This window comes from Pleurodeles waltl, chromosome 1_1, assembly GCF_031143425.1.
Source record: "Pleurodeles waltl isolate 20211129_DDA chromosome 1_1, aPleWal1.hap1.20221129, whole genome shotgun sequence".
Lineage (NCBI taxonomy): Eukaryota > Metazoa > Chordata > Amphibia > Caudata > Salamandridae > Pleurodeles > Pleurodeles waltl.
In genome coordinates, this window is record NC_090436.1 from 204,099,906 (window position 1) to 204,120,731 (window position 20,826).

The following is a 20,826-nucleotide window of genomic DNA, read 5'->3' on the forward strand; positions in this document are numbered from 1 at the left end:
TCCTTAATAAGTAAATTTACAAGGGGACACATATAGGTCGATGAACCTTTTGACTCGTTTAAGATGTTCTTACCATAGCTCCAGAACGGAAATCAATAATCAATACATCATAAACAGCAATCATTTGTCAAGTCAATAATCAGTAATCAATGGAGTCAGTAATTGTCACACACCATGACTTTTCAGCCATGTATAACCACACCTTTAGTAAAAGTTTAGTCATTTTATTTCCCTTATATTAACAATGCTAAAGTCATGTAGATTAATCTCGAAATCAAGTCAGAATGCATATAAGATCAATATTTATTAACCAAAAAGACGCTAGAAACACAACCTAATCAAAGCTGGAGTCACAATACATTCTAAAGCATCAGTGCAAATCCATTAGCAAAGTTAGCTTTAATAAGGCTACATAATCCATAAGGTTCAACAAAGTAGTCAGTCAACCATTTATCTCTGTAATTTGTCACTTGTCATGTAGATACCCTCAGCTAACCCAGAATAGCATCAGCATGTGGGGCTTCATGCAAAACAATTTAGGACATGAATTTAGAAAACATCTAGCTAAGGAAAACTAATCAAAACAGCGCAGTTGGTACCTAGAAAGAAAAGGCACAAAAATGCATTTCAGTCATATTTACTTATCCATGGTATGGGTCAGCAAACAGAATCAGTCTTCGTCCTCAGGTCATCAATCGATCAGCAACACATCAGGCTGTCAGTCAGAGAGTATGAGCCCAATGACAGAATCACGAATCTCTTCTAAGTCTCCCAAGGTCACTCTTGATCTCTGGTCACGTAATCTGAAGCGTTTTTTCCTGTCACATTGTTATATCAAAGTCACCCCTGATTTCCAATTGGTCGGTTAATTGAATGTTATTACTCTATCCAATAATATTATTGTCCCAAATCTATGAATTCTAATATTTCTCCTTTCTCCTTTCACGTAACTTTGATTGGTCCGCCTTACAATGTTCTCATCATCCGGCTCCTCGGGTATAAATTTTGTTGCATCTTCCTCTTCAGTCAGTGTCTTAATTGTTCGCGTCCTGGGAAAGTACATCTCACGCACATTACACACATTTTGATACATTACTAGAGACATCATCTCCTGTCCGTCGGTTCGGTTAGTAAGCTTCGGTTAAGCATTTTATTAGACAATGAACATTTCACAGTTAGTTCACGCTGTCAGCATTTTCTATTAAACACTAAGAAATACAGCTGCATGAGGCCTGGCAAACTAGGCCAAGACACTCGCTAAGTTAAGGCCTACAATTAATAAGCTAAAGCATAATTCATAACCCTTAATATGACATATTACTACACTAATCTAATACATTTTCAATATTTTGTAAGTATTAATAATAAATTAGTACATTTCATGAACACTGGTGGCCATTCTTCGAGGTCACATTTTCAAACGTGTACATTATTTTTCTCTATGTTATTCATTTTCTACAGAATTCATTATTCAAAATACATAATCACTCATTAATAATTTCTAATTAAGACATCTGCTCCAGCATAGGATCGTCTAATGTGTGGTTCATTTTGTCCTGCAAAGTTGGTATTAAAATAGGTGACTCAGACTATATAGAGTTTCAGAACCGTGTAATAATGCCTTTGACAGTTTGGGATGTTAGCATGAGTGTTACTTCAACATTTAAAGAACTATTTCAAACATATATCATCAAAAGATCTTTAAAAAACTGGGAAAAGTAAAAAAAGATTTTTAATTTAGCAGTAACAAACAAGACTCAAGACTAGAGCAAGATTCAGAAGTTTCAAATTTCAAAATCCTCTGTTGCTGAAGGTGCAATTAACTGGCATAAACAAAAGAACCAAGACCGTGAATGTCAAAACGAGGAAGATGAAATCCCAGCAGAAAGTGCTCAAGCTATTATTCCTCCAGCAATTTATTCGGTGAATCCCAGACCAGGCTATAGCCCATCAAGGCATTACATCGCGTCCATTGCAAAATAATTCTGAATATTCGGGGCTTTGCACTGAAGGGGAAAGGCTGACTGCAGCAGAAAACAAGATATTTATTCCATACAATGTCTAAATACAAAACATGGCAGACAGTCTTGTACTTGTGGCAAAAATTATAGTTAACTCGGGTCCTGAGAGCAAACTGGCCCACATGGTAAAAATGGATGCAGGAACAGCAAATGCAACTACAAAATTAGCAGACTTGTACCCCAGACTAGAGAATCCAGTCATTCGAACAGCGGCAGACGCCCCAGAAATATCCACTTTGCCAAATACTAATACACCGACCGAGAAATCTCCTGTTGACACTACAGACCCTGAACAATTATCAATTTGGGCAACAACAAACACAACAGTTGGGATACAGGAGATCAAGGGTAAATATTACTTGATTTCACTCCGTTATATATATTTCAAGGAATCCAAGATACAAGCAATAGGCAGAACATTGTAAAAAATAGTCAGTTATTTTCCACAACACATTCCAACACGATTTATTAAGTGTTAGGTTTATTACAGAGTCATCCATTAGCAGAAAAAACCAGGACCATATGAGCATCTGAGTTGATTCAACAAAAAATGTGGGCCAGGTTAGAAACTCTTTCATAGTGGGCAATATTGTTAACTAATTCTGAGAGACCCAAAAATCCACCAATATTCAAACTTAATAAACATGATCCCACTCCTTCCCCTTTAATGGGTCTACACCGTCAAACCTTTTTCAGGGGCCCCACTAAAAATATTCCCAACACCAACAAGGCAGTACAAATATAATTTATTAAAGATTCTATTGGTGGGCAGCAGGTTCAGATGCCAGTTCCCACTCTGCTGTGTGTCGCTCGCTCACTCACCTCCAGCTAACAGTTCCTGCATTGTGACACCATGGTTTTGCTGTCGCTAGCTGTAATCGGCATATGCTCTCTCTATAACAATCCCATTTCTGCTATATTTCCTTTTGTTTAGCCAATAAAGCCTGTGTAGCCAATAACTTCCTTTTGCAAAGCCGCCTTCTGTAGTTATTGTAACTTACCTTGTATAACCGTTTCACATGTTGTTTTGCATTTTTGTCTGTTTACTGCCTTTTCCTGCTGCTACCCCACCATCGCTCACTTTCCACATGTTCGCCCAATCCATTTCCTTCCCGCCTCCCAGTGCCCCTCCCAGGACCTACTTAATGAAAGCCGCAGCGTGACCCCATTGAGTAGGTCATCGTGCTATCTCCCCTTCCGCTGAGTGTCTCTCATTCACCTCCAGCTGACTGCCTGCATTGTGACTGTGGTTTCACTATCGTTAGCTGTAATCTGCATAGCCTCTTTCTGTAACTGTATCCATTTCTGCTGCATTCCCTTCTGTATGGCCAATAACTTTGTTTTGCATAGATTCTTCCATTCTTATTGTAACTTGTTGTCTTGTATAACCGTTATCTTGTATAACTGTTTCGACTGTTAATGTTTTGCTTTTTTGTCTGTTTAAACTGCCTTTTTCAGAAGCTCCCCCACCGTTTCCCCTGATCCGTTTCCTTCCTGCGCCCCACCCAGGACTTACTTAGTGAAGGCTGTAGTGCGACCCCATTGAGCAGATCCTGGTGCTTGCTCCCCCTCCACTGTGTGTTGCTCACTCACCTCCAGCTGACTGTGGTTTCCTCCGCCTCACTCGACTAATCACCAACCCCACTCATATCACAGGACACTCAACCCCATCTGCACAGCCAGCGACAGAGTCAAGTACAGCCACGCCACCAAACTCACCTGGACAGACCACGCCATCATCCACTTCACCATCACTGATCTCCCCAGCATCACACCAAACCACCCAGAACATCTCATCGAAGCTAGAACAAAGCATCAAAAGGCCAATGGACAAACGCCCTCAACTCCTCCCACCTGGACACTTCAACAAATCTAGAACAGGCCATCAAGAACGTTTCAGCCTGGATCACTAATTGCACCCCCAGACTCGCTCCCATCAGATGCAAGGAACCAAAGAGACCCTTCAAACAGGTCAGCTGGTACATCATGGAACTAAGAACTACAAAATGCATATGCAAGCAACTTGAAAGAAGGTGGTGCACCAGTAAAGACACCACAGACCAAACAGCCTAAAAACCTTCACTCAACCAATACTACAAACTCCTGAAAAAAACGAAAATGAGTGCCCTTGCTAACTGCATCAAGGCCAGTGCCAACCGTAGCAAAGAACTATTCAAAATTGTCAGAGTTTTCTTTAACCTCTCAGCCTCCAAAAACATCACCCCCTCTTAGGAACTCTGCAACACCTTGGTGAACTACTTCTGTGACAGGATCTCTGACATCTACAGAAACTTTGAGCGCCAACCTAACACCGCTGACATCCTCAACCCTATTGCCCCCACAGAAGCAAACCCCGACCTCCTGCTAACCATCTGGGACCAGCTCACTACCCAAAACACCACCGTCATCATGAAGTCCGTCCACTCAGGAGCACCTGTCCCCACCACATCTTCAACCTTGGTAGCAAGTCGATCAGCAACAAACTCGCAGCCATCTTCAACGCATCCGTTGCCACAGCCACCCTCTCCAATGAAGGGAAGCACACATAAGTCAAACCCCTTCTCAATAATTTGTCAGCCAAGCCCAGTGATCTAAAAAACTTCTGTCCCCTCTCTCTGCTCCCCTGACTCACCAAGGTCCTCCAAAAAGCCATCAACCGCCAACGTATGAATCATCGGAGAAAAACAACCTTATGGCAACCGCCCAATCAGGATTCTGCGCCAACTACAGCACTGAAACCACCCTCATTGCTACCACCAATGACATCCGAACACTCCTTGGCCAAGGGGAAACGGCCGTCCGGATCCTCCTCGACCTCTCACCAGCATTCTACACAGTTTCCCACCACACCCTTATCAAGAGATTCCGCCACATCGGAATTCAAGGAGACGCCCTCAGAGTTTTTGCATCTTTCCTCACCAGAAGAACCCAGATAATCCACCCTACTCTTCAGAACTCAAGAACTACATCTGCAGTGTCCCTCAACGCTCATCCCTCAGCCCCACCTACATGACCCCCCCGGGTGATATCGTCAGAGCCCATGGACTAAACATCATTTCCAACGCCGACAACACCCTTCTCATCCTCTTGCTATCAGAAGAGCCATCCACCACAAGGGCCAACTTCCACAGGTGTATTATGAACACCAGGCGCACTGTCACCCAAGCCCTATATATCCAAGAATGGTGAAGAGCTGCCCACCGAACGGCTGCACAAAGTCACATAAGGATCCGACGTCAGGCTGAGAGAAAAAGGATTCCAAAGATATCATTCATTCGCTTTTTTCTTTTTCTCAATAGTGATTAAGATAACGCTGTCCCAACCAAATGTCTACGCGTTTCGGGTAACGCCTTCCACTGGACATTGGCAGACAGCTTAAACACACCTATAAATATAAAAATAACCCCTCTTTTGTTTTGGTGACACACTATGCGTGACTAAATGGTGGCCATCTTTAAACATAGAAGCATCTATATGTTACCATTTAGGGAAAACGCCATCGGACTGGTTACGTTACTGCTATTAGTTGCCAAAAATGATTCTTGAATGAATTGAACATTGAATAATAAACTTGCAAAGTGGCCAGATAACTTATATAAATACAAATACAAGTATTTAAATTATTTAGCCCTAACCATAGCACAGAGATCTATTTCATATTCAATTAGAAATAGCCAAAATACATAGCACATGTTGCCAAAGATGCACTGGTATAGACAAACTAAGATCATAAAAATAAAATACAAAAATGAAAACATTCCAACCATGATTGGTATGTATAAAATATAAAAACATTCAAAAAGATTGACGACACCAGTGTGTCCATCACTATATATGCAGCCCAATAATAGTTTATATCCATTAAATAACAGGCACAATCAACCTAATGTGTATAAAGATGTAGTAAAAAAGTTGTAAAAAAAAAAAGAAAACGACAATTCTAATAAAGTGCCTCGTGCAAAAGTGCAACCATACCTAAACATGTAATATCATGAAACAGTGTGTAAAATACAAAAATATTCAAATATAAGTCTGGCTATTGTATTTCCAGCACCCTTGTATAAGATTCCAGGTTTAAGAATATCATCAGCATAATAATATATCTGTGTAGACTTATAAGGACCAATTCTAATTGAAAATCATGATGAAGAAAAATGTATAAAAAGGTAAATGCATAGCCAAACCCTAAGAGATCATTATTTCTATACATGTCAAAGATGAACTGCATAATGAGGGATATCACAGATGGACATATAGTTCAGCATCTAAATTGTGTCCCCATGGGCTCTCTGAACCGAGCAATAAAATCATTTTAGATTCCATCAGTCTTAACTCTGCTGTTCTATCTCCCCCCGCAAATTTATTTTGATGGTTTTGATTCCATAAAATATCAACTAACTACAGTCACCTGTATGAACATCCCAAAAGTGTTCGGCAAAAGGATAGGAGCTGTCATGATTTTTTATCGCTCTGAGATGTTATAAGAATCTAACCTTAAGTTTGTGAATGGTGCTGCCTATATATTTTTTTGGGCAGCCACATTCAATCAATTGAAATAACATACTCTTTGTCACATGTTATGCAATCAATGATTTCACAATTTTTGCCCTCAAATGTGGTGTAATTGTGTGTATTCCAAGCAGACATGCATGCTTAACATCGACCACATTTCCAAAAGCCCAAGCTTTTCTTAGATAACCACAATATATTTTCTTTAGATGAAAAGAAGCTCCTGGTTAGATGGGCTCCTATTTGTGGGTGTTGTCCAATGCTACCTTTAATATGGGGATCTTATTGTAAAACATGCCAATTTTTTGGTATGATATTTCTAAGTTCTGTATGCTGTTGGTTAAATTAAAAAAATAATCTCGGTGGGGATCTGTTTTCTTTTGAATTGTCCTCCCTGACTGCAGTTTTGAAGAGTAGTTCTTCTCGAGATGTACTGATCACTCTATTCTGAGCATCAATCAAGATCTTCAAAGGATACCCTCTGTTTAAAAATCTTTGAGTCATGGTAGCGATTTCAGTTCTGAATCCTGCATCATCTGAACATATCCTGCGAGCCCGCAGGAATTGACTGTATGGTATGCTCCATTTCAGAGCTTTAGGATGACCACTATTACCATGCAGTATAGAATTGCATGCAGTTGGTTTACTATATATTGTGGTCTCCAATCTGTCATTTTTAACTGACAGCAGAACATTTAAAAATTCAATAGTCTGTCTGCTGTAATCCAAATCTAGATGAAGATTGAATTTGTTGTTATTGAGTGCACTAATATATTCCAAAAGGGACTGTTCATGACCATCCCATATGAGGAAAAGGTCATCAATATATCGCACCCATAATAAAACTTTGTCCATGTAACTTTTGTATGTCTCAGACCAAGCTATTTCTTTCTCCCACCAACCCATATAAAGATTGGCATAAGTGGGAGCAAATGAAGCTCCCATAGCTGTCCCTTGTTTCTGAAGATAATAATTATTATCAAAGAGAAAGACATTATGAGTGAGGCAAAACTGTAACATGGATAAAAGCATATTTGTGTGCTTTAAAAATTAAATCTTGCGTGTCCCTAAAAAATATCTGCAGGCTTGCATCCCATAGTCATGCATGATGGATGTATATAGGGAAGCTACATCCATGGTAACCAAAAAATAGCTATCCTGCCAAGGAATGTTGTGTATTTTAGATAGAAAATCATTAGTGTCTCGTAAATACGAAGGCAATTCAGTGACATAGGGGCTTAAAAAAAGATCTAAATATCTCAAAGTATTTTCAAATAGCGATTGACTCATGCTCACAATAGGTCAGCCAGGAGGATTGTGTCTATTTGTATGTATTTTAGGTAGAAAATAAATACATGGGATTTTTGGAAACTCAATTTTCAAATAAGAAAACTCTTCTTTATCAATAAGATGTTCAGTAAGCTAACCATCTAACATCCCCCAATAACTCTGTTGATATTGAGTAATCGGATTCATGTTTAATTTCTCATAGTGATCAATGTTAGATAGTTGGCGATAAGCTTCTTTAGTATAATTCTGTGCGTCCATGATCACAATATTACCGCCTTTATCAGAGGGCTTGATCACAATTGTGGTGTTGGATTTTAGGGAATTGAGGTCTTTCCAATCAGAGGCTGTAAAATTGGTAGGTCTAAACCTCTTAGATTGCCAGTCCATGCAAAATTTTTCAATATCCCCTACTGCCAGCTCATAGAATGTATCAATTAAATTGCCACTGGGTAGCTGGGGATTAAACCTACTGGAGGGTTTCAAGGAACTAGTTATAGCATAATTAGTTGTAAAACCCATGTTGGTTAAAGTATCCGTATCTGTGCATGTATTCTCAATAGCTACAACATCTTCATTTGTTAAGTCACCAATCATAACCAAGTCTGGAGTATCATCAATATTAAACCCAGAGAGTTTGACCACATTCGTTGTATTGGATTGATATTTAACCCAAGATTTGCTAGAGAAATACTTCATTAAACTTAATTTATGAACAAATGTATATAGTTCAATACATGTATTCATATAATCCCAATGAACTGTTGGACAAAAACTGAGCCCTAAATTGAGAATACGTTCTTGGTTATGACAATAATGTTAGCATTGTTGGAGACAGACACAACATCTATTCCTTGTGTTTGTTGCCTCTTCCTCTTCCCCCCTCCTCGTTTTGTGCCTCCCCGACCTCGCCCTGTGCTTCTGCCTGATTGTGGCGTGGCCATTTGCATGAGTTGCATTTCCCCCTGAAAATCCAGCTTGTTCAAAGACGCCTCATCCGCTGATGAGCTCAAATTTGAGCTTTCATCTGTGTGATTCAATTGTATGTTTCCTTCTTCCACAGGATTCATCTTCTCTTTCACTCTTAGTGTATTATATTTACGTGCAAAGGTATAAATTCTCCCAAGTTTGTAGTCCTTTTTCTCTCTATTAAATTTGTGTTTTGATCTCATCTTCTTTTTTCTTTATTCGTTCTATTTTCATTAACAGATGTTGTACTTCTTGTTGATTAACTACTTTTACTAGTTCTTTCATTAGTTGTTCAATGATCTTTATTTGTTCCTCCACACGTCGTTTAGCTTGGCTGATCAAGGTACCCATAAGTTTAACAGAATAATCCACAGTATGGATCCTCCACTGTTCTAGTAAATCAGAATCCATATCACCAAGAGTAGGTAGTATTAAAATACGTAACCCACGTGGTACTCATCCATTTTTCTATATATTTGGTTAATGAAGTCATCTCCCACCATTTCTTTAAATCCAAAATGCAAGCTTTTTCTAGCTCATAAATGATATTAGATGTAGTGCGGCTATGAATACTTGAAGATGTCTGTACCCCTCTTGTGTCATCAAAAAGTTCTGCTGCTGCTTGTTGCGCTCAGCCATGATGTGTTCCAATATACGGTGCACAGAGATAAGTATCAAAGGCCAATTGTAAAGAAATGGCTCCCTGTTGCAGTTACCCCCCACTTTTTTGCCTGATACTGATGCTGACTTGACTGAGAAGTGTGCTGGGACCCTGCTAACCAGGCCCCAGCACCAGTGTTCTTTCACCTAAAATGTACCATTGTTTCCACAATTGGCACAACCCTGGCACCTAGGTAAGTCCCTTGTAACTGGTACCCCTGGTACCAAGGGCCCTGATGCCAGGGAAGGTCTCCAAGGGCTGCAGCATGTCTTATGCCACCCTAGGGACCCCTCACTCAGCACAGACACACTGCTTGCCAGCTTGTGTGTGCTGATGGGGAGAAAATGACTAAGTCGACATGGCACTCCCCTCAGGGTGCCATGCCAACCTCCCACTGCCTGAGGCATAGGTAAGTCACCCCTCTAGTAGGCCTTACAGCCCTAAGGCAGGGTGCACTATACCACAGGTGAGGGCATATGTGCATGAGCACTATGCCCCTACAGTGTCTAAGCAAAACCTTAGACATTGTAAGTGCAGGGTAGCCATAAGAGTATATGGGCTGGGAGTCTGTCAAAAACGAACTCCACAGCTCCATAATGGCTACACTGAATACTGGGAAGTTTAGTATCAAACTTCTCAGAATAATAAACCCACACTGATGCCAGTGTTGGATTTATTAAAAAATGCACACAGAGGGCATCTTAGAGATACCCCCTGTATTTTACCCAATTGTTCAGTGCAGGACTGACTGGTCTGTGCCAGCCTGCTGCTGAGAGACGAGTTTGTGACACCATGCGGTGAGAGCCTTTGTGCTCTCTGAGGACAGAAACAAAGCCTGCTCTGGGTGGAGGTGCTTCACACCTCCCCCTGCAGGAACTGTAACACCTAGCAGTGAGCTTCAAAGGCTCAAGCTTCGTGTTACAATGCCCCAGGGCACTCCAGCTAGTGGAGATGCCCACCTCCTGGACACAGCCCCCACTTTTGGCGGCAAGTCCAGGAGGAGATAATGAGAAAAACAAGGAGGAGTCACTGGCCAGTCAGGACAGCCCCTAAGGTGTCCTGAGCTGAGGTGACTCTGACTTTTAGAAATCCTCCATCTTGCAGATGGAGGATTCCCCCAATAGGGATAGGAATGTGACCCCCTCCCCTTGGGAGGAGGCACAAAGAGGGTGTACCCACCCTCAGGGCTAGTAGCCATTGGCTACTCACCCCCCAGACCTAAACACGCCCTTAAATTTAGTATTTAAGGGCTCCCCTGAACCTAAGAATTTAGATTCCTGCAACTTACCGAAGAAGAAGACTGCTGAGCTGAAAACCCCTGCAGAAGAAGAAAGAAGACACCAACTGCTTTGGCCCCAGTCCTACCGGCCTGTCTCCTGCCTTCTAAAGAACCCTGCTCCAGCGACGCTTTCTCCAGGACCAGCGACCTCTGAATCCTCAGAGGACTGCCCTGCTTCCAAGAGACCAAGAAACTCCCGAGGACAGCGGCACTGCTCCAAAAGAACTGCGACTTTGTTTCAAGGAGCAGATTTAAAGACCCCTGCAGCTCCCCGCAAGAAGCGTGAGACTTGCAACACTGCACCCGGCGACCCCGACTCGACTGGTGGAGAACCAACACCTCAGGGAGGACCCTCCGGCGACTCCGAGTCCGTGAGTAACCAAAGTTGTCCCCCCTGAGCCCCCACAGCGACGCCTGCAGAGGGAATCCCGAGGCTCCCCCTGACCGCGACTGCCTGAACTCCATTTCCCGACGGCTGGAAAAGACCCTGCACCCGCAGCCCCCAGCACCTAAAGGAACGGAACTCCTGTGCAGGAGTGACCCCCAGGAAGCCCTCTCCCTTGCCCAGGTGGTGGCTACCCCGAGGAGCCCCCCCTTGCCTGCCTGCAACGCTGAAGAGATCCCTTGATCTCTCATTGATTTCCATTGAAAACCCGACGCTTGTTTCTACACTGCACCCGGCCGCCCCAGTGCCGCTGAGGGTGTACTTTTTGTGTGGACTTGTGTCCCCCCCGGTGCCCTACAAAACCCCCCTGGTCTGCCCTCCGAAGACGCGGGTACTTACCTGCTGGCAGACCGGAACCGGGGCACCCCCTTCTCTCCATTGAAGCCTATGCGTTTTGGGCACCTCTTTGACCTCTGCACCTGACCGGCCCTGAGCTGCTGGTGTGGTAACTTTGGGGTTGCTCTGAACCCCCAACGGTGGGCTACCTTGGACCCAAACCTGAGACTTGTAAGTGATTTACTTACCTGACAAAACTAACAAAAACTTACCTCCCCCAGGAACTGTGAAAATTGCACTGTGTCCACTTTTAAAACAGCTTATTGTGTTTTATGTGAAAAGTATACATGCTAATGTAATGATTCCAAGTTCCTAAAGTACTTACTTGCAATACCTTTCAAATGAGATATTACATGTAGAAATTGAACCTGTGGTTCTTAAAATAAACTAAGAAAATATATTTTTCTATAACAAAACCTATTGGCTGGATTTGTCTCTGAGTGTGTGTTCCTCATTTATTGCCTGTGTGTATGTACAACAAATGCTTAACACTACTCCTTTGATAAGCCTACTGCTCGACCACACTACCACAAAATAGAGCATTAGTATTATCTCTTTTTGCCACTATCTTACCTCTAAGGGGAACCCTTGGACTCTGTGCATGCTATTCCTTACTTTGAAATAGCACATACAGAGCCAACTTCCTACACCAATCTAATTTATATTCATGCACAACAAGTTCAAATTGATAAGATTGAACTTCAAAAGCGTGCTGAAAATGTCAAAACCCCGGAAAATCCACAAAAGGACAGTGTTATACAAATATCCTCAGTACTCTCAAAGCAGACGGAAACAAAATGTTTCTCATCGATTCTCAATAATTTTCAGATCCAATTAGTAATTCAATACAATATTTCTAGATATTCCAAACCGCAGACACCAATGTCCGGAATGTTTGGGCTGTGCGCCAATCCAAGATAAATCCACCACCATTAACCACCAAATGAGACAACCCCTCTTACATATAAATATATATATTTTATTTCTCTCTCTCTCCATCCCTAGTCCGGCCATGGATTCACTTAAAAATAAAAAAAGAAACACAAAGCTTACAGGGATGTTATTGAGGTCCACATTTTAAATGTGCCAAACCGTAGAAATTCCCCTATTGTTGTTGGTTATCTGAAGTAACAATAACTCTTGCCCTAAGGTAACTATAAATCACGCACCCGCAATGCACAGTTTTTTAGGTTTAAGATCACTTTTATTGATTTTAAGAAACATTACATCTCCCTCCTACATCCAGTGGCTGGTGGGGAGGAAACAGAAAAAAAGAAAGAAGAGAAGGGGGAAGAGGTGTATAGGGAGACACACCTTATTTCAATAGTGTGCTGTCGTCAGCCATTGGGTCTACCCAGAGTTCAAATTATCTGCCCGAGTGGTATGGTGGGGGCAAGTCCACCGTTCAGTCCTGAGAATCTTCTGCCCTTGTCAGCAGCAGTATGCGGAGGTAGTCAGGTCAGTTCCCAAAACTCTGCCGACATGTATCTAAGAGCCGGTCCCCAGGTTTTGTCGAAGAGGGGCAGTATCCCAGTCGCTGCAGCCGTCAGTATTTTCATGACCACGAGTGCCCACAATTTATGCAACCAGTCAGTGTGAGTGGGGATGAACTCCGAGCCCCATCGTGCCAGCAGTAGCTGCTTAGCGGCCCCCAAGGCCAGAGTAATAGCCCTGCCCCTAGGGGGGCAGAGTGGGTACGTCAGGGGGTTAAGGAGGCCCAGCAGGATATAACTAGGAAACTGTGGTATGTTGGTGTCATAACTATCTATTGCCTGGAGGATCAGACCCCAAAAGGGGGTGACCTTCGGACAATACCATAACAAGTGAGTGAGTGAGTGTGCCCTCCATCCCACATCCACGCCAACATCTACCATCGCTACGCACTCCCCATGTAGCCATCCTAGAAGGTATATAGTACATATAGTGGGCTATTTTCAGGAACATTTATTTGGTGGTTGTGGCGCAGGCCGTCACTCGTGCCCTGTGGAGGATATCCCGCCACTCACGGTCTGTAAAGGTGCGCTCGCATTCGAACTCACATCTGCGTTTGGCTGATGTGTTGAGAAGCTGAGACGGTGTAACCAAGCATAAATATCGGACAGGAGTTGCTTGTTCGTGTCCCTAGTTAGGAGCCACTGTTAGAAGTGAGTTAGGGGTCTGCTCGCATGGGGACGTATTGCGGGGGAGGTAAGCCAGTGGCAGACAGTCAGGTACTGTCAGGGATACCATACACTGCCTGTAATCTGCTAAAGGTCATAACACCTTCCTCATCAAAAAGGTCTCTGATTGTTTTGCATTGTGCTTCCTGCCACTCTAGATAAGCTGGTTCCCTGACTGTGGGCAGAAACTGGGGTTGCAGATTAGCGGTATCTGGGGAGAGACGGGGGCGGACAGTCCCTTTGCCGTATGTACCTTGTCCCATGCTCCCACCGTAGCCCACAGGACTGGGGAAACATACACTCCGGGCGGAAAGTGCTTTCTAGGGAGCCATGGCACTTTCCATATGTCCATTCCCGCTACTGCCTGGTTGATAAAGCACCAGTATTTTTACGTCTGCGGCGTGCCCATTCAACCACGTAGCGCAGCTGAGCGGAATAGTAGTACGAAAGCAGATGCGGGACACCCAGGCCTCCCTCCGCCTGAGGTAGGTATGCTTGGCCCTTCGGCACTCTAGCCCTCTTACCGTTCCAAATATACTCCCATATAAGCACCTGCAATTTTTTTAGCAGGTGGGGAGGCGGCTGCAGCGGCAGTGTCTGCAGGAGGTAAAGTATTCTAGGCAGGAGAGTCATCTTAATCGCAGCTATACGACCCAGCCACGAGAGGCCATAAGCCCTCCATTTCATCAGTTCAGTGTGGACAAAGTCCAATATCCTTGTGTAGTTGCATGCCGCCGTCGCTTTGGGGGTGGGATGTATTTTCAGGCCCAGATACGTGATTTCTTGTGCGGCCCAAGGGAAGGGGAGCCCCGCCTCCAGGGAGCACCTCTGGGATAGTTACGTTCAGGATCGATGATTTGGTGAGATTAGTTTTAAAGCCTGATACTTCACCAAATGTTGTCAGTTCTGTCATGATCCCTGCCAGGGAGGTTTGAGGCTGGGAGAGCTGGACCAGCACGTCATCTGCGTAGAGAGCCATTTTGTGTGTTCTGCTGCCCATCAGTAGGCCAGTTACGTCTGTATTATTATTACGTATACGTTCAGCAAAGGGCTCCATGTATAGGGCAGATAGGGGCAAGAGGGGGCAGCGCTGCCGCATACCCCTAGAAATAGGAAACTGCTGGGACAATCTGCCATTCACAGACACCATGCCTCTAGGTTTATCATAAGTGCAGTGTATCCATTTGCGCAATCTAGAACCAAGTCCGGTGTGCCTCGGAACCTCATGGAGGTATCGCCAGTGGACCCGGTCAAAGGCCTTTTCCGCATCAGTAGAGAGAAGAAAGACTGGGATTTGAGCTTGCTGTACTTTGTCCAAAAGATAGCATAGTCTTTTAGTGTTATCGCTACAGGAGAGTTCAGGGATAAACCTGCTTTGGTCCGAGTCAATCAGGCCCTGCATGTGTGGTTTCAGTCTATGGGCCAGGATTCCTGTAAAGATCTTGGTGTCCACGTTCAGTAACGTGATGGGTCAGTATGAGGAGCAAAGGCGCAGGTCTTTCCCTGGCTTGAGGATGACGGTCACCAATCCTAGTTGCATCATGGGGGGAAGCGGGAATGACGAACGCAATGTGTTATAAAATCAAGCCAACACTGGCGCCAGCAGGGGGCTAAAAAACCTATAGTACTCCGCTCCGAAGCCGTCTGCACCAGGTGCTTTACTTGGTGACAACCTGTGTATAGCCGCTAGGACCTCCGCTGTAGTGATATCTCCGTCCATCAATTCACTAGCAGCTGGAGGGATTCGGGTCAGGGGGACGGAGTTCAGATATCCCTCCACACCCTCCTCGTCAAGTTCCTCTGCTGTACACAGGTCGGAGTAGAACCGCTCAAACTGGCTCATGATTTGCTCCTCCTGGCAGGTCTGCATGCCATCAGGCAATTGGATCTCCGCCACACGTCGTCGCGCAGCCTGCACCCAAAGCCGGTGAGCCAGTAGGCGGCCCGCCCGATTACCCCCTGTGTAATATTTCTGCTTGGTCCACAACAGGGTGTACTCCGCCTTACCGCCATCCAAGACTCGTAGCTGCTTACGGAGAGTGGCAATCTGTCTCTGGACCACGACCCAGTCCGGCCGTGGATGGCTTCCAAATTCCTTATGTCGTCCTCTAGTTGTTGGCATTTTACCCATCGGGCCTTATTTAGTCTTGCCGCTATCGCTATGAACTGCCCCCTAATAACAGCTTTTAAGGTTTCCCATAAAGTGGCAATACTAACCTCAGGGGTATCATTTACTTCTAGCTAATGCTTTATCGCTAGTATGTCTTTGTAGGTTAGGAGTCGCGTATTAGAGCGCCAACATTTAGCAGCTGGGGCATGTGGTGGATGGGCAAGCGACAGTGTGAGCGGGGCGTGATCCGACCGGGATGCCACTCCTATCGTAATCTTGGCCACTCGGTTGTTAACGCATGGTGAGGAAAAGGTCAACACATGCTTAGGTCTGGTGCGCTGCGGAAAATAATGAATATGCCCTCTCTGTCGGGTGTTGCCTACGCCAGATATCTGTGAGTCCTGCTGCCCTCACCCACTCCCCGAAGTCCTTTGGGAAGGCACCAGTCTGGCCGTATCTTCGGGCTGATCTGTCAAACTGGGTGTCGTGCACTAGATTAAAGTCTCCCCCTACCACAATGTCCTCATCCGGGGCTGCCATAACCCTCCCCAGGGTGTCCCTTAAGAATCGTTCCTGCTGTTCATTCGGACCGTAAATGTTAGCTACCATCAGCCTATGTCCTCGAAGGTCTGTGTGAAGGGAGAGAAGTCTCCCAGGAATCATGGCCTGTACACCAAGTACCCATCCTAGGAATCTGGTGGCCAACAGGATTGCCACATCTGCCCGCCTCCCAGGGCCTGAGGAGTGGAATTGTCTGTCAAACCAGCGTGATCTCAGCCCTTTCAAGTCTGAACGAACTAAATGAGTTTCCTGTAAAAAGCAAAGATCAGCCCTTGCGTCTCTGATTTGTAGCAGTAGTGCCTGACACTTTACTGCTGCATTAAGGCCCCGGACATTTGGCCTAAGGACAGTAGTCATGGAGAAGGTGAGGCCGACCGCTACAGTGTCGATGGAAGCGCCTACCCTACAAGAAAAGGGCCCAGGTATGTGTACCCATAACTGGCGATAGGGTAAGGTGTGGCCCCTGCAAACTCAGGACAGATCGATAGGGAGTAGGTACGGAAAAAAACCAGACAGTAGGCTTGAAAAGTGTTCCCCACCTGGGAACAAACGTGGATCAAACTGGGGGTGAGTCTGGTCCTCATGCCGTCGTAAGACAATCACCACTCTGGAGGGGGTCGGAGCTCCGCCACACGGCCGTCTCAAGCAAGTGTCTCTTTACCTTCACCCGCTCGTGTTCTGTTGCTCTAACTGCCCTGCGGGCCACAGTTCTCCGTCAGCGAGGGGGTTGTTTATGAATCCTGTGGGTTTCATTGGTCCGAGTACACATCTGAGACACTATCTTGGCTGCGTAGATGCCTGAGCAACGCCGCCCTCTCTTTTTGGCTATCTACCATTGTGGGTTTATGCTGTTTGGTTCGTCTGGCCTGAGTTTTTGAGCGGCCCCCATCAGTGCGTGGTCGCTGCTCTCGTTGCCTTGATGACTGTATCATGTTTCCGAGGCGGGTTGGCATTCTCTCCAAGGCCTGTGCTTCTTCCAATGTGTGGATGCTGAGAGTTTCATTTTGCCAGACGAAGTGGAGGCGGAAAGGAAGGCCCCACTTATATCTGATACTGCTTTCTCTTAGGAAGTCTGTTATGGGTCGGAGCGCTTTACGATGCTGCAACGTCAACGTCGATAAGTCCTGGAATAAGCCAATTCGGAAGCCCTGAAAGTCAATTAATGGTTGGTCTCAGACCGCTGCCATTATGGTCTCCCTTTGCTTGTAGTGGTGCAGGCAGGTCAGTATGTCCTGGGCTTGACCCGGAGAACGAGCAGGACGGCCAACCCTGTGTGTCCTATTGAGTTCCACAGTCTGGTCCTTTAGGGCCGGTGCCACGTGGTGGAAGAGGCGCTCCACAAAGTCCTCAAGTATTCCCGTCACAGCCTGTGATGGTACGGCCTTAATTCGGTAGTTGGAACGCCGTGACCTATTCTCCAAGTCCTCAATTTGGTACTGCAGTTCTTGATTCTTGTCTTGCAGGGTAAGAAGCTCCCTCCTGTGGCAGTCCAATTCTTCCTCCCGTGCATCATGAGCTTGCTCCAGTGTGTCCACTCGTTTCCCCAGCTCAACAACCTCTTGTTAAGTTCTTTGACCTCCCCGCTATTTCTTGTTTCAAAGTCTCCACACAGGGCCCCAAATAGCTGTTCCATGAAGGACCTAGTTAGGGGCGCCTTCCGTCCCCCCATGCACCTGGTCCACCGAGTCGCCACCCTCCCCTGATAGCGCCTTCTTGGCGGTGTTTTGTTGAAGAGGTCCTTAAGGGAGCCCTCGTTCTTGTTATGTCTTTGGGACATCATCACTGCCGTCCCGTGGGGGAGCACCGACCTTATCAGGGATGTAAATATAAAGTACAAGAGGCACTCATTATAACATGAAAAATAATAGTACTCATAAGTCAGTATACATAGGTAATGTTTTGTCATATATTTAAGAAAATTAATAGGATTATTTCCAACATAATCCCTAATTACAGTATCACTGTCCAAATCCAAATAGTAGAATTAATTGATCTGTTGTTCCAAGATTGCTATGATCCAAAGTCCAAGTCCAGATTTCTCTAATCAAAGTTCAATCATATTCTTCAAAAGATGATATAGCTTATTATTTAAACTTTAGCAGCCGCATCCAAATTGATAGCCAGTCCAGATTTTCTCAAATCAAGGTTCAATCATATTCTTCAAAGGATGATATAGCTTATTATTTAAATTTTAGCAGCCGCATCCAAATTGATAGCCAACACGTGTTTCGTCCGGGAGTTTCCCAATGACTTAATCAGGGCTAAACATATATGTAGATGCGTCCTATATCATAAGTATTCCTTACAAGCGAATCCCAGAATAATTCCGTTAAGCAACTTATCTGCTGATATCAGTTATATCAATCCACCTTCCAATGAGTCAAAACGTGAAGCGCGAGTACGCGTGTGTATCGATGAAGTATCAAAAATGAGTTTAAAAGTTTAAATAATAAGCTATATCATCTTTTGAAGAATATGATTTAACTTTGATTAGAGAAATCTGGACTAGGACTTTGGATCATAGCAATCTTGGAACAACAGATCAATTAATTCTACTATTTGGATTTGGACAGTGATACTGTAATTGGGGATTATGTTGGAAATAATCCTATTAATTTTCAGAAATATATGACAAAACATTACCTATGTATACTGACTTATGAGTACTATTATTTTTCATGTTATAATGAGTGCCTCTTGTACTTTATATTTGCAATAGTGCTTTTAGCATCTATCAAGACCTTTTGGGTGTGGTATTTCAAGAGTGCACCATTTCGAGATTTGACATTCTTCGTTGATATTCACCTCTCTACCCAGAGCGCCTAGTTTTCTCCCAGTACAATACACCCACACGTAGTTAGATTATCAGGGATGTAGTCCAGCTATGTCCTCGGCTCTTGGAGTGCTATTGTACCGTCGCTGATGCTTGAGTTGGCAGGACGGGTAACAGCCCTCAGACCAGTCTCCAGGCTATACAAATTGTCCCCTTCCTAATTCCAAATGCGCCCCCCCACTCTGGCCTCCGTCATAGTTCCCATGCTGGAGTTAATGTGCCCAGGAATGACCCACCTCAGACACCTGCCTCGCCGTTGGTGATCGGGCACAGCAGGCACGTAGTTCTTTGGGTTGGGGGTGTCCACCTACTCCCCCTTTTGTTCATCTGTGGCCCAGGGCCCAGGGCCCCGGGCAGTGTGTGCTCTGAGCGGTATGCCGCCCCAATTCTCCTGTGGAAGGTAGGTTCACCTTTCTGTCCGCACAGCACCGCCGCTCTCATTACACGTCTTCTAGCGGCCTCTGTGGTCCCAGGCGGCCAAAGGCGCGACCCAGTTGCTCCTGTCTTCCCTGGGTCCCGACCCGATCCCACTCTCCGCCTTTGCCAGCTCCGCCTCCTACCTTGTCAACAGCCTCACGAGCGCTCACGGACCATCGCTCCGCTAGGCCCGTCCAAGGCTCCCTCAAGTCAGTGCCTCTCCGGCGTCTCTCCCTCACCCGCACGGCGACCATGAATCAGGGGATCGACCGGACCACCGCTTGTCATCTAGCTAGACGCGAAGGCCCCCAGCAGCTCCAGCGTCACCTGCGGTCCCCGGCGCTCTAATCCGGCCTACAACCTGCTCAAGGGCCCCCTGTTCCAGGGCACCTCCACCGAGCCATGGCGGCACGCGTCAGGGGCGTTTGAAGTTTTTAGATATAGGGGTTTAGATACACTGATTGTAAATATCCCATCAAAAAAAGCTTCATCTTCCCTTACTGCCTTTCCCTGTAGGCACTGACACGCGGGGAAAGAGGAATTCTATATCAGGACCGGAGGCTTCGGAGTATGCTTATCTCTCTCTTTACTGCAACACACAGCAGCCAATAAAAATGCAGAAACAATAAAAACTTTAGAGAACTTCTTAAGAAAGGTCATCATATGCGGGTCTAACTCAGGGGTCTCCGACACGTTCCCCTCGAGAGCATGGCGTGGACACTCTGATCGTAGGGTGCTACGAATGTCTTTCTCAAAGCTTTTTCTGAGTCTGGATTGCACATAAGCAGCCACTTCAGGACAAGGAGTCCACTCAGAGGACCTGGGATGTATGATGTTGTTCGGATCGAATAAGAGATTTTTAGCCAGAGGGGGGAAGGATCAGAATGGCACGTTTTGCACTTGTCCTTGCATTTATCAGATGAGGATTTATCCTCCGAATCAGAAGTTAAGAATGTGTCCATGGAATTGCGTGCTGACTGCGCAATTGGATCAGCTCCTTGTCTAAGAAAAGCACTATATTCGTGGTCGTTTTAACACCGCGTTAATGGTGTGTTCAAAGGGGTCATAATCTGACCGGCTGGGCTCCTTTAAATTGACCTCATTTGGGGTGGGGTTCCCCGAGCCTGCATCAAATTGCCTGAGGCCACAATTAAATATAGGTTGCGCAAAAGGGCGCAAGGCTTTTACTAACGCCTTATTTAGAGAGTCTTGCACATGAAAATGTAGAGTCTCCACTAG